Here is a 13,917-nt window from a genome sequence, read left to right on the forward strand (position 1 = left end):
AGCGCGCACGTGCATGGAGAGAGATAATAATAAATCGTTTAATACGATGGTGCTTGATGATAGCTAGGAGACGATTACGTCAGTGCAGATCGTTAAGTTCCGATCAAAACCCGTTAACAAGGGAATTTGGAGACAGGGAGGATCATATATTTTTGCAAAAAAATCATAATTTTGTCCTTTATAATTTTCTACGATGTCTATGATAAATGTTGAATGAATTCTCTTTCCATATTATCATCCCTCGCAGTATATATGAGATCTCTCCGTTTTTTTTTGCTTGATGTCATCACTATCACTTCTCTCGTTTTCTTCCCTATTAATATTCATTTTTTCTAATCGTATAAATGTCTACTTGGAATTCCTCTTCGGTATTACTTATGATACGAAACTCACTCGTGTTTGGAAATTTTGCCATTCTCTTAATAAATAAAAGAAATAACTAAGTAAACGGATTGGTAGTCTCAAATTGTATATTACGAAATCACGAAAGGATATAAACCAAAAGAATATTACTTTTCTGATCTTTTGACTTATTAGTCCAGTTATCTATCTATTCCACTAGAAGTTTCAATGCGAAGTGAGTTCAGCTTCGAAAATCTCTCCTCAGTTTTATGATTGCTTGTTTACTCCATCAAATATCACTGCATCGTACGAGGCGTATTCGCGTGCCATTGCAGATAAGTCCTTCTCACTCTCTTTAAGTGGTTTAGAGAAGCCCTCGGACCGTTGTGACCGTACTTCTTTTTTGTAAAACCGACTGATATTCTTTTCATATATCCTGGTAATTTGACCATTTCTTGATTAACTAATTGTGTGGTTCTCGTGGAGGGAAAATACGTGAAAGGTAAGAAGGTAATATTAGGAAGCAAAGAAATATGACGAAAGATTTTCTCCGAATACATGTTTTTTATTATTATAGTACATGTTTTTATTATTATTAGAATAATAACAGAAATGAACTCTTCGATAATTGGAGCAATATGCATTTGTTTACAAAAAAAGATCGTAATATTTTGAGAAAATGTTTTCACGTAATATGGAAGTAGATATAAATTTCGACGAAAAAATTTTCTTACGACAGAACTGTTGACGATAAGAATTACGTAGTATTTACATGGTACGAAAATTGTGATATCATAAGAAAATTAACTACTTTCATTTCCGTTTAAAGTTCTTCGACGTGTATCTACTTAGCGAAATTGACATCCAATCTAGTTTCCAATAAATAAACATGTAAAATAGTGATAATTCATTATCAGACCTACATTTATAGTAACATCGTGTCGCAATCAACCAATGTCAGAAGATTTAAGAACACTTAATCTATGAGCAACAGCGAACGGTGTTCTTTCTTCGATTAGATTTTTCAACTTCTTCTTGAACCACTCTTCCACTTTCACGATCCAATGCGTTATATTATAAAAGAACCGGATACTTACGTGCTTCTCTCGCCAACTTGGGTTTCATATCACGTGAAAGATTTGAAAAGAATTCTCTTAGAAATAGAAATACTTTCGTCCACTTCTGATACACATTCGTTCATTTTAATTGTATAATTACCAGAAATATATCAGATGATTCCTTTTAAATGGTACAGCGGCTGCTTCTAAATGCATTTTAATTAATAATTAAAATGGTATAGGTAAAGAAAATTATTTTCATTTCTATAATATAAAATTGGAATTTTGTAATAAATGGTATACTAATGGCCACTTATAAGTTCATCCAATAGCGATGATATAAACGAATGGCTAGTGAGAATATTGAAATCGTACGAACAGATTGATTGCTTGTGAAAGTATTCTTCAGGACGTCTGAAGTATATACAGATTCACTTACATGTAATTTTTTGAAAAGTTAACGAAGGAGTGATTTCTATAGACGAGAATCATCCCTAAACTTCCTAAATTTCAAGTCTCTAGCTAACAATGTCCCCTTTCCGTTCGTTAGGTAGTTTTTTTTTTATATATCAGAAGTATATGAGAGATTAACTAGTGAATCTTACCAATTGTCTATTATGTCTAAACTATTATTCATTTTTTTTCTACTTGAAAATCTCACGTAAAAATAATTATTATGATATAATTAATTATTATCAATAATGATTGTAATTATTTACGTTACATTGAATTAATTGCTATGAAATTATTCGTTAATTCATGTAAAAATTTTTAATGTTTCCTCTTCGTACATCCAAGTTATACTTAAAATTAGTGTTATATTACTATTAGATATGAATGATACTATGTAATTCCTTTACTCAAATCTTCTCTTGTAAAAAAATTTCTTTGTCGGAAGTTATATCTACTTCCACATTCCTTGATAACATTGTTCCAAATTATTACCTTTTCTTCTTTTAAACAAATATCTATTGCTTAAGTTAACAAAGACTTCCTTTTCTTTATTACGCAATAGTAATAAAATATATGGTTTCAGATAAAATCTTTTCTCCTATTTATTTTTTTATCGTAATATTACCTTCTTCCCTTTTACGTATTTCTTCTAAGGGAGAACCTCACACTTATTTAATGATTCTGGAGGAATCATTGTTTCCATCGCAACATTTCGAGAAATACATGTTTCTTTGAAGTTTTCTATTGAAATGGTACAATAAAACAAATCAAAGAATCAAAGAATGACAATTTCTAAGCCATATGGAAAGAATATCAGTCGATTTTAGAAAAGAGAACGTGGGATGTGCTTTGACGACAGTCGGAGCCCTTTTCTGACCCGCTTAAGGAGAATAATACGAACCTGTATATATAGTGAAATTTGATAAAGTAAACAACCGATCCTAAAACTGGAGTAAGAGATTTTTAAAACTGACATCAGTCCGTATTGAAGCTTCGAGTAGATAGGTAGATCCCTGGACTAATCAGTCCGAAAATCAGAAAAATAATATTCTTCGGGTATATATCGTTTGGTGGTTTCGTAACATACAATTAGAGGTAGAAAGAAATTTTCAACGCATTCATCTACTCATTTTTTTTTTTTTTATTAGGACAATAATGAAGTGTACAAACACGACTACATTACATGATATAAGATATAAGTAGTGAAGAGCAATTCCAAAAAGACAAGTATAAATCCAGAAAAAAACGGTAACAGTGATAGTGATACCACCGTATATGAAAACAGGAAAAATCTCATAGACGATGATAAGGATGAAAATCCTGCAAAGCTTATCACAGATATCGTAGAAAATTATAAGGGATAATATCTTGTAATGAAATATGCTCTTCAATACCTACAAATTCATATAAATCAAATATCATTACAATATATTAGTTAGTTTCACGGTCACGATATATTATATTACGTAAGCCGATAGTCAACATCCGAGAGGGTGCCGAACAGACAGAGTTTTTACACTCTATGCATCTTTATTGCTTTCACAGACGAAAAGGTAGAAGATGAAATTAATTAAGACTTCTCTAACGATCTCTTTTAATTTGACATATTATGATTTCTGTTTTACTACCATATCCATATTCCATAACAGAATATTGTTACAAATGCTTCTGCTTCATTTTTATTGATCTCACCCAACCAAATATTCACATTCCATGAAACGAAATTAATTCTCTTATTAATATTCCCTCATAATAAAAATATCTTGCGGGCGTTAATATACATATTTTTAATTACTAAGTGACAAAATCAGCCAAAGATGTTGTTCATGTAAACAATATCTTTTTTGGTCATGATAAAAATAATATGATGTGTGAAGTGACCACAATGAGGAGTATCTGTTTTCTTATTATGATCCTTATACATAGTACTTTACAGGAACAAATACATTTATAAGAGAATATTTTCAAAGAATCCTACGTCAAAAACATATTCATCATCTATTATGGAATGTCAAGCAATTGACTTTCGAAGTTGTTCACCAGTGTTATCATCTAAAAAGGTTGTTATTTAATATTTTTAGTTCCTTGTTACAGTTTTTAGGCAATGACATGCCGCTTTATATTATAGCTCGAATTTAAAAAAAGGAAGAAAAGAAAAATACATATCCATATATCTTATGTGCGGACACTGAATTATATAATATCGATCGGCGGTATTTTACTATGTACAATTACCGACGGTTTCCAAAACATATTTGGTATTTCTAAGCTGTAGTAATAATCAACGTGCTGGGTTCGAAAGGAAGGCATTTCCTTTTCAAACGTGATCCGCATAATTATGTTCCATAGCGTCTTCATTACGTGGTTGCAATTAACAAGGAAGAAGAGGACGAAGAGGAGGAAGAGGACAAACATTTATAATGGTGTTCACGACGATCCTCATGGTATTGCCTCAAGGTAATCCTCAATTAAAATAGTGCTGTATTACAAAGCTTCATTCATATGGTGGTACGAGGATACGGAATATACGTTATTGAAAGGATTCAAAGTAAGTGGCTTTAGATAGAGGATATAATGGAGTGTTATGGGAAAGATTCATCGTAGGGTTGTTTGTCGTTGCAAAGGGAATCTGGATTCAAATGGAACTGAAATGGTATTCAGGCAGCTTTATCATTGAAAATGATCAAAGCTGCATATACGATCAAAGTATTCATTGTTCTTCGGGATAATAACGTTAGCCTGGACACGCTTTTAAATTATGCGTTAATATGTAGTGTACGTTTATCTCACCGTGTCATCGTTATACCGTCAGTTTATATTATTATTCAATATAATTAAAAAGAGAAGAAGTGTTTGGTTCAATGTTCCAAATTATTTGTCAGAATATTCACGTTATGTACTTAAAAATAATGTATAATGTACGTTTTTCAGAAATATAGGTATTTGGACGAACTAAATTATTACGTAGCGCAAATATCTTACGATTGAGATTTAATGAAAATGCATGCATACGTTACGTTCTTCCATACGTATCGTCGTGTACGTTCGTGTTAAACAATTTGTTATTATCTTTCTCCACACACTTACGCTCTTATATTCTCTCATCCGCGCTAGGGCATGTAAGCGGGAATATGTCCGCGGTTCTGTGGGTGTGCGTGCGTATATCTCCTCGCTTATTTTGACGAAAGGTATTTTTTCAAAAGAAGAAAGATATTTTGTCGTTCGTTCTCCTGTCATTAAACTAAGCAGGCAATGCGATAATACGATTAGCAGTGTATTTCAATTAGCTATTTAGCTGCATTAATTAATTAGCAGATCGATGTACCACAACTAATTTAGTTCTTTCATACGAAGGAATACTTTTTCCGAAAAATTAATTCCCGATAGGAAAATTTCAAAGAACGATCCACTTATACTGCCAATTATCTAATATATCATATATTCCAAACTAATTAGTTCCTCGGAAAATGTTATCTTAATCGATTCGTTTATTTCTCATTACGTATAACCCAGTATAGCAACGACATACTTATATATCTAGTAACATAATATTTCTAATTTATTCAGCATTTTCCTAATGTTTTACTCGGATGATTAAATATCTCGATAAGCGTACATATAATAAACATTTACATAATATTTCCCTAACATAGTAAAGATCTATTATACTTCTTTCTAGCCATCGTTATTCGGTCAACCGATTTACATCGCACAAATCATCAGTTATAAATATTGTAGGAAGAGATTTTCCCAGAGATTACTATTCCTTTTAAATACAATATTCTGAATTCTACTTTCTTGGTAATGTCAACATTCTCTTCGCACAAAATAAATAAATATGAATAATTAAATGCCAAAAAAATTTTCCTCATCGGAAAGTGGATAAACGCAATTCGATTTTTACATCGTGAAATGATCGAAAAGATATGAGTATGGAGAATCACATGGGGAATCAAATGGAGAAAAAAGAATCAAGAAGAAAAAACAGAGATAAAAGCAAACAGAAATCTTCCTTTTACGCTAATATCGATCCAGAACTGTTGGTAACATTGTGAAGAGATAATTGGGGATCGTGAAAATATGAAAAAGAGGGGATTAAACGAAACAGCGCATGCTCGAGTCAATATAAAAGATGTTAGGAGCTGTCCGCGGAAGTTGAATAAACTATTTATTCTGTTTCGAATCATCCTACAAGCATCTTCCTGGAGGTTTCAAGAGAGGGACGAATTAGAATAATATGTAAGTTCCTGTCCATCGCGATAATGTTACTTATCTGGAAGATTATAAAAAACGCGCTATCGGTTAGTGAAATCCTATTTGAATTTTATGCTACTTGATATTAACGCATTATACTATATTTTATACAATTTTGTGTTCAATACTACGATATACCGTTTTATAATATACTATAGAAAGTTGTATAGTTTATCATTTTCTTGCACTATATATTATATCTAGTAATTTGTCTTGGGTATATTATTGTATAATATTAACCAGAGGAAATATTATAATTTGCGTTATTTGAACTAAAGCTTAGTGAATTGTTTGGAATAATATAAATATCCCTTGGAATGTTAATATTTGAGTCTCCTTTTCTAATTATCGGCTTGTAAAACTGTGTTTCGATCTATCAATCGTAATGCGTTATTAAGTACTATTTGTTTTCTTACAGATAGTCCTGCAAGGCGTAATTATTAATCGAGTTAAAACTATTTGTGCTAGTACTTGGTAAGTTCATTACATTCTGTTAAAAATTAGTTTATATATTTTCTCTTTTCTTTTGAATGAAATTTATGAATGAAATTTTCTCTATTCTTTTCAGATGGTAGACTGATTCGATATATACGTAAATACATGCATATATATACACACATATATATATATTTCACCGCACTGTGTACTTTGTATGTACTAAAGTCTAATGTTCATGTTTATATTTATTTATATATTTGCCTATAAACTGATATACTCTTTATATATTTCTGAGAATCATATGGATATAGATAAATGTATAAATAAATAAGCTCATAATTTGCCTTCAATACGTATAACATAAGCAGTGCGTTGTAAAATATATATACATATATGTATGTATATATATATAGACGTATGTGTATACATATATGTCATACGAATATCAGTAAACCACGGATGTAAAATTAAAAAGAAAATTGAAAAATAAGTCAAAATAAAAAATGAAGTTAATATTAAAGAAAAAAAGAGACATCGAGAAAAGAAGCAAGCTTATATGTATTAGGTAAGTGGACTCATTCTCAATTTCATATTTTCCTATATTTGTGTATATTGGCATAGATGGATCCTCCATTTTTGATAAATACGTGCTTCTTCTAAATATGGAGACAAAATTTAACAGAAAAACAAGAAACTAAAAGCTATTCGACAAAAGTTAGAGCAATTAACATTTAATGGACACGGTAACGAGTCCAGAGCGACGAAACTCCAAGAAAGAAAAGATGATTAGCATACAAACCGTAATATCTGAAAATTGGCCGCATATTTGAAATCGATTTTGGGAATCACCCGATACATTTTTCAAGTTCTTGATAAGTAGAATCATACTTGAATTTTATAATATTTAATGCGAGGATCCATTATCATAAGATTCTGTTCCAAATTGCATGCTATACACAATAGGATAATTTTATATATCTATCTAGGAGTTTATATTACTGACGTTATGTTATGCCCTATTTTATACAAGTTCATATCCAATACTACGATAATATGTTTTATGGTAGATTATAGAAAATTGCATAGTTTCTTACTATTTTTTCATGCTATGGTTAACTGATCTTTGTTATTATTACTTACTATATTTTACCAGTGATTGATATTTTACTTGTTGCATAATTTTGAATTATTGTATAAAATTAAACTGAGAAGGAAGCGTAATTAGGGTTGTCGGGTATTTCTTTTTAGACTTTTATACGAACCAATCGAATAATCGTTTATGGATCCAACTGTTGCACACGTGTTGGATATTTCGTGATATTATTCCGTATTTGGTATTTCGGTGATACTATCGATTGACGAGTCAAACATATCAGTTGAGTTGCTTGTCTGAAACCAGTTGTATTGCTTTGCCGGTCAGTTAACCAATTAGAATAGAGATACATGATTCCATATTTTTCTAATTATAGGGTTGTCATAAAAGTGTGTTTCAATCTATGAATCGTAATGCCTCATTAAGTACTACCTGTTTTCTTACAAATAGTTCTAAAAGTTCTAATTACAAATGGAAGCAGAATTGTATTCGCTAATACTTAGTAAGTTCATTACATTCTGTTTAAAATTAATTTATATATTTTCTCTTTTATCTACTACGTTTCTGAATGGAATTTTCTTTATTCTTTTCAGTCGAAAGGCGCATTCGATACATCTATTATTATATATATGTATCGATTTATATTTATATATATGTTCACTTATGCATCTGTTTTTTCTATAATGCCTTACTTACGATGTATATATTAGAGGCAAACTACGAGCGCATATATTTATATTTTTATCTATTATTTCGTGAATTATCTGTGCCGTCTTAATAATTAAGAAGGATGTAAATAGATGGAAGTTGAAAAAGAAAATTGAAAGATAAGAAAGTGAAAATAGATATTTAAATTCAAGAAGAAAAGAAGCGAACGAGTGTGCATTAGGAAAGTGAATCAGTTGATATCGAATTCATATTTTCATATAGTTGTTTAGGATGCATCATTTGTAATTAAATTTTTGATAAATATTTACTTCTTCGGAATATGAAGACAAAATTGACCGAAAAAAAAGAATAAAATTAAAAGCTAATCGACAAAACTTGAAGCAATTTATTTTTAATCGAGGCAACATCGTGTCCAGACAAAACTCTAAGAAAGAAAAGATAATTAGCATGAACATTGGCTACATAATTGGATTCGGTAATGGGATTCGATGATATTTTTCTTTATGTTCTTGATAAGTTACATCTTATTTAAGTTTTTGAATAACCAACGCGAAGATTCATTTTCATAAGATTTTGCTCTTTATATTGCATGCTATAAACAATAGGATAATTTTATATACCTATCTATGAGTTTATATAAGTGGCGTTATGTTATGCCCTAAAAGTTCTAATTATAAATGGAGGCAGAATTATATTCGCTAATACTTCGAAAGTTATGCAGCCAATGTTCATGCTAATTATCTTTTCTTTCTTAGAGTTTTGTCTGAACACGATGTTGCCTCGATTAAAAATAAATTGCTTCAAGTTTTGTCGATTAGCTTTTAATTTTATTCTTTTTTTTTCGGTCAATTTTGTCTTCATATTCCGAAGAAGTAAATATTTATCAAAAATTTAATTACAAATAATCCATCCTAAACAACTATATGAAAATATGAATTCGATATCAACTGATTCACTTTCCTAATGCACACTCGTTCGCTTCTTTTCTTCTTGAATTTAAATATCTATTTTCACTTTCTTATCTTTCAATTTTCTTTTTCAACTTCCATCTATTTACATCCTTCTTAATTATTAAGACGGCACAGATAATTCACGAAATAATAGATAAAAATATAAATATATGCGCTCGTAGTTTGCCTCTAATATATACATCGTAAGTAAGGCATTATAGAAAAAACAGATGGATAAGTGAACATATATATAAATATAAATCGATACATATATATAATAATAGATGTATCGAATGCGCCTTTCGACTGAAAAGAATAAAGAAAATTCCATTCAGAAACGTAGTAGATAAAAGAGAAAATATTTATAATAATTTTAAACAGAATGTAATGAACTTCCTAAGTATTAGCGAATATAAATCTGCCTCCATTTATAATTAGAACTTTTAGGGCATAACATAACGCCATTAACATAAACTCATAGATAGATATATAAAATTATCCTATTGCCTATAGCATGCAATATAAAGAACAAAATCTTATGAAAATGATTTCAATACAAGTTCATATCTAATACTACGATATATTGTTTTATAGAAGATTATAGAAAATTGCGTAGTTTCTTATTATTTTTTAATGCTGTGGTTAATTTATTTTTATTATTATTATATACTATATTTTACCAGTGATTGATATTTTACTTGTAGCATAATTTTGAATTATTTTATAAAATTAAAACGAGGAGGAAGCGTAATAAGGGTTATCGGAATTAGGATATTTCATTTTAGACATTTATACGAACCAATCGGATAATCGTATATGGAGCCAACTGTTGCACATGTGCTTGGTATCTCGCGTTACTACTCCGTATTTCCTGTCTCAGTGGTACTACCTGTTGACGAGTCCAACAAACTAAGTGGTTTGCCAGGAATAGAATATACTCGTCCTAGCCATTAATATTCCTCTTTAATACTTGTCTGAAACTAGTAATTGCTTGTTTGCCGGGCAGCTAATCAATTAGAATAGAGATGCATGAGTCCATGATAAGAATACAAAGAGATGAACGTAGAGACGAGTTGTCTTCGAGACACATATCCGGTTTCGTTTGCTTTTGCGATCAAACCTATTAGTTTTTGTTTTTCATCCATTTGATTGAAACGAAAGTTCATTTGAGAATGTTTTAAGGAGATTCTGACATTTTTTCTGATAAAAATAAAATTCTGAATATGGATCCTAATTTTTAAATAAATAATTAGGATGCTGAGAAAATATAGTAAAAGATTAATTGAACATTTTTCATATTTTCAGAAAACTCTGAAGTGTGTTTAACAGAATAAAATATCAAGAGGATAGAAATATACACGTCCAGGAGAGTCGAGCACATAATTCAAGGAACCATTAAAGAGGAATATTAATGGCTACGACGAGTATATTCTATTCCTGGCAATCTGCTGTAAGTAATTCTTCATTTTCTTGATTAGCGGCGAGTAATAATTATAATAGAAATATTTGTGAAAATTCTGCTTTAAATTTCTAATTTGATCGTATCATATTCTTATTGCTTTGGAGACAATGGCCATAGAAATTGGTTTCCCATATTAAGTTGCATAAAACCAAAGAACTGTAACACTTCTGATCCTGATGATATAGACGTCCGTGTATTATAAAGGAAACTTTTTTATATAATTATAATTATATTATATTTTATTTTATATAATTTTCTACTAATAGAAACAAAAAGCAATGAAGTGTGTAAAAGAAGAAAGCTTGTCATAAATATCTAATCTATATATCAATCTATCGTAATCATTGAAATGCATTAAAAGATGTTGATCCTCAATCTTGTAGGCATCTATGCAAATTCTCGGAAGACTCAAATGAAAAACAATATGCAATCAACTTAAAAATGACTACCGAAGATAGCTCTATGTCCCTCTATTAATAATTACGTCTTTTGCAACTGACTGTATAAAAAAATAACCCTCGACCAAACATTCAGGTTGATAGGTCGAAACAAAATATTCAAATATGAGAGCATCTTGTTTAAATTGATATGTATGATACACAATCGATTATCGCGACTGATTGGTGGCTTATATATTATTTTGGATTTTCTTTCATTTGAGTCTTCCGAGAATTTGCATTGAAGCCTACAAGATTGAGGATCAACATCTTGTAATGCATTCCAATAGATACGATAGATTAATATATAGATAGATTTAACGCGATAGATTGAAATATTTAATAAATTTATTTCTACTATTTTTCCTACTCATTTTTTCTACTCTTTTTATTATTAATTCGAAACTATCGTAGAGGATAATTCTTTTTTTAATTTTCATTCATGCGTTTCTTTTTGATTATTTCTCTGCCTTTGTATCCTCCTATGAATCATTCTGCATATTCATATCCTTTCGATCATTTTACTTTGTAAATATCTAATTTTGTTTATCCCGTTTTGGGGCAGTGACCTTTTTGTGGTATTTGGTTATTCAAATTTATTTATTTTTCGTAAAGAGAATATTGACATTACCAAGAAAGTAGAATCAGAAAATTCTATTCAGAAGGAAAGATTATTTCATGGAAAGGCTATCTTCCTAAAACATTTATAATTTATACTTTTATATTTTATGAAGAAGAAGTACGTTCACAACGGTCTGGATGCTTATCTAGCCTGCTTAAAGAGAGCGATGAATTTTTTAGCGATTGTTTGTAATAGTACATGAGTATGCCTCGTACGATATAGTGATATTTGATGAAGTAAACGAGTATTCATAAAACAGGAGGGAAAGAGATTTTCAAAGCTGAGCTCACTTCGTATTGAAACTTCGAGTAGTATAAATAGATCCCTCGACTAATTAGTCAGGAAACCAGGAAAGTATTATATTATTGTTATGTATCATTCCGTGATGTCGTAATATACAATTTGAGACTACCAATCCATTTACTTACTTATTTCTTTTTCATTAAGAGAATCGCAAAATTTCCAAACACGAGTGAGTTTCGTGCTATAAGTAATACCGAAGAGGAATTCCATTTACACGGTGAGAAAAAAATGAATATTAATTCGGAAGAAAACGATAGAAGTGATAGTGATGACATCCAACAAGAAAACGGAGAGATCTCATACATAACGCGAGGGATGATAATGTTGGAAAAGAATCGTGAAAAATTATAAAGGACAAAATTTTGCTCTTTTTTGCAAAAATATATGATCCTTCACGTCTACAAATTTCCCTGTTAACGAGTATTGATCGGAATTTAACGATCTGTGCGTACGCAAAACCTTCCCGCGTACCTATCGTCAAGCACCATGATATTAAACGATGCATTGTTGTTCCTCTCCGTGCGCGCTTTTCAAGTGCAGCTCGAATGGACGGGAATAAGTGGGCGTTTCTGCGTACATCACTTCTCTTATTTTAAAAACAAGAAAGGTATTTTTTCATGAGTTTCCCTCTCATCAAACGAAGCAGACAATTCGATAATAAGATTAGCTGTATAATTCAATTATCCATTTAGCTATATCATGCAGTTACCTGGATAATTTGGACGTCAATGTACCACGACTGATTTAATTTTTCTATATGAACCGAAACACTTTCCTAGAAATTTACTCCCTATTAAAGAATGCAAAAAAATAATCCTAATTATCTAATGTTTCGTATATTATGTTCCAAATCAAATTGTTCCTAAGAAAATAATCCATTACTCTGCAAAATAAGTAATCGTGCTATCAAACGATGAATCTAAATAGGTAATGTAATTATAGAGCTAATCTCCAATTATATGAAGGTAAAATAGGGGTTGTTCGCATAAACGCACGCAGGACCGCTCACTCATCCCCGGCTACTCGAACCGCCGCAGATAGCCGTGCACTTGAGGGAGATAATACCGAAAGGTTTGAAACGAAGGTATTTCTCGATAATTATGGGAGAACGTATTAAAAACAGATACTTTGTGCTACCGAATTCTTCGTCCAAATTTCAATATTTAAGAAAAACGCTAATTAAATATTACGAATATTCTTTAAGTACATGTCGTGAGTGTTATGAGAAATAATATCAAATACAGAATTCAGCATTTCTCCTTTCTTAATAATATCGAATGCTTACTTAATTTGAATCGATGGAATAAAAATCACGTGAACGTGGATTTTCCATTTCACGTATAATTTAAAAGTATTTCCCTGTTAACAGTGAATCCTTTGATCGTCCCTGTATGTTAAATTATTATGTATGATATACTTCCCTCAGTTTCATTTCAATTCCTATTTGATCCTGGCCCTGCGTGGAAGGTCGACAAATCGATCTCAGTACAGTCGCTTATAGCCTACAGCTAAAGCCGCTCACGTTTGGATCCTTTGAAGAAGGTAAATCCCAACCATTTCCTCGTACCACCGTTCCAAACTTTATAAAACAATGCCATATTGGTTTTTCCAAATTTCGTCGGAAAGACACAAATGTTCTTTTTCCTTTTTCCGTTTCCTAGGTATTCTCAATCACATAATGCACGCAAGAGCAGTAGCTAATGATGTTCCTTCTTCAGTTCGAATTTCCAACTTCTTGGACCACTCTTCTGCTTTCACGATTCAATGCACTATATTATAAAAGACGAAATTAATATAGAAAAGTGGATAAGATACGTGGCTAGTAACTTACATCTG

General features: G+C 30.8%; 2 long non-coding RNA genes across 36 annotated transcripts in view; one reads left to right on the forward strand and one right to left on the reverse strand.

Annotated features, from left to right (window-relative positions):
* The window catches only part of LOC127069977 (uncharacterized), a 100,853-nt gene that overhangs the window by 62,867 nt on the left and 24,069 nt on the right, over positions 1 to 13,917 (reverse strand). For 12 of the 15 annotated variants that reach the window (XR_007783831.1, XR_007783836.1, XR_007783838.1 and 9 more), the window contains one exon: positions 2,977 to 13,850. The exons of the other annotated variants lie outside the window; for them this stretch is intronic. This is a non-coding gene — a long non-coding RNA (uncharacterized LOC127069977). Of the gene's footprint in view, positions 1 to 2,976; positions 13,851 to 13,917 lie in introns of those variants that run through there. 15 annotated transcript variants of the gene reach the window in all.
* LOC127069976 (uncharacterized) overlaps positions 1 to 13,917 on the forward strand; it is a 60,670-nt gene that overhangs the window by 3,114 nt on the left and 43,639 nt on the right. For 13 of the 21 annotated variants that reach the window (XR_007783811.1, XR_007783808.1, XR_007783809.1 and 10 more), the window contains exons 7-8: positions 3,790 to 7,110; positions 10,563 to 10,707. This is a non-coding gene — a long non-coding RNA (uncharacterized LOC127069976). The remainder of the gene's footprint in view (positions 1 to 3,789; positions 7,111 to 10,562; positions 10,708 to 13,917) is intronic. The other 8 variants (XR_007783826.1, XR_007783818.1, XR_007783813.1 and 5 more) reach the window with 8 other exon arrangements.

Source organism: Vespula vulgaris, chromosome 17 (assembly GCF_905475345.1).
Source record: "Vespula vulgaris chromosome 17, iyVesVulg1.1, whole genome shotgun sequence".
Lineage (NCBI taxonomy): Eukaryota > Metazoa > Arthropoda > Insecta > Hymenoptera > Vespidae > Vespula > Vespula vulgaris.